Source organism: Saccopteryx leptura, chromosome 4 (genome assembly GCF_036850995.1).
Source record: "Saccopteryx leptura isolate mSacLep1 chromosome 4, mSacLep1_pri_phased_curated, whole genome shotgun sequence".
Classification (NCBI taxonomy): Eukaryota; Metazoa; Chordata; class Mammalia; order Chiroptera; family Emballonuridae; genus Saccopteryx; species Saccopteryx leptura.
In genome coordinates this window covers 80,374,916-80,375,883 of record NC_089506.1, presented here as the reverse complement: position 1 = coordinate 80,375,883, position 968 = coordinate 80,374,916, and the positions used below count along the sequence as shown (strand labels likewise).

Here is a 968-nt window from a genome sequence, read left to right as displayed (position 1 = left end):
TCTGCATAGCAAAAGAACCCGCTAACAAAATAAAAAGGTAACCAACCAAATGGGAAAAGATATTTGAAAACAACATCTCCAAGAAGTGGTTAATATCCAAAACATATAAAGGACTCCTACAACTTAAACTCATATAACACCAAACAAAGAAAAGTAGGCAGAGAACCTGAATAGATATTTCTCCCAAGATGATGTAAAATAGCCACAGATATATAAAAGAATACCACCTGACTCCTGTTAGAATGGCTATTATCAACAAGAAGTAGCAAATGTTAAAAGAGATTGTAAAGAAAAATAAACTTTTCTTTATTGCTGGTGGGAATGTATTCTGGCACAACCAGTGTGGAAAACAGTCTAGAGATTCCTTAAAAAATTAAGAATAGCCCTGGCCAGTTGGCTCAGTGGTAGAGCGTCAGCCTGAAGTGCAAGGGGTCCCGGGTTCGACTCCCGGCCAGGGCACACAGGAGAAGCGCCCATCTGCTTCTCCACCCCTCCCCCTCTCCTTCCTCTCTGTCTCTCTCTTCCCCTCCCGCATCGACACTCCATTGGAGCAAAGATGGCCCGGGCAGTGGGGATGGCTCCTTGGCCTCTGCCCCAGGCACTAGAGTGGCTCTGGTCGCGGCAGAGCGATGCCCCAGAGGGGCAGAGCATCACCCCCTGGTGGGCGTGCCGGGTGGATCCCGGTCCGGTCGGGTGCATGCGGGAGTCTATCTGACTGTCTCTCCCCGTTTCCAGCTTCAGAAAAATACAAAAAAAAAAATTAAGAATAAAGTTATCATATGATTCAGTCAACCCTCTTCTGGGTATCTACTTGAAAAATTTGAAAATATTTATTAGCGGACTTATGCACCCCTATGTTCATTGTAGCATTATTCATAGTGTCAAAGACATGGAGACAAAGTGTCTGTCAATGGAGGACTGGATAAGGAAGATGTGGTACATATATATAATGGGATACTACTCAACTA

At 44.6% G+C, this 968-nt stretch overlaps 1 non-coding gene across 1 annotated transcript; it reads left to right on the top strand.

The window, feature by feature from the left end:
- The first annotated feature begins 382 nt into the window (after positions 1 to 382).
- Positions 383 to 459, top strand: TRNAF-GAA (transfer RNA phenylalanine (anticodon GAA)). The gene has a single exon. It is a non-coding gene; the product is annotated as a tRNA-Phe (tRNA).
- The last annotated feature ends 509 nt before the right edge of the window (positions 460 to 968 follow it).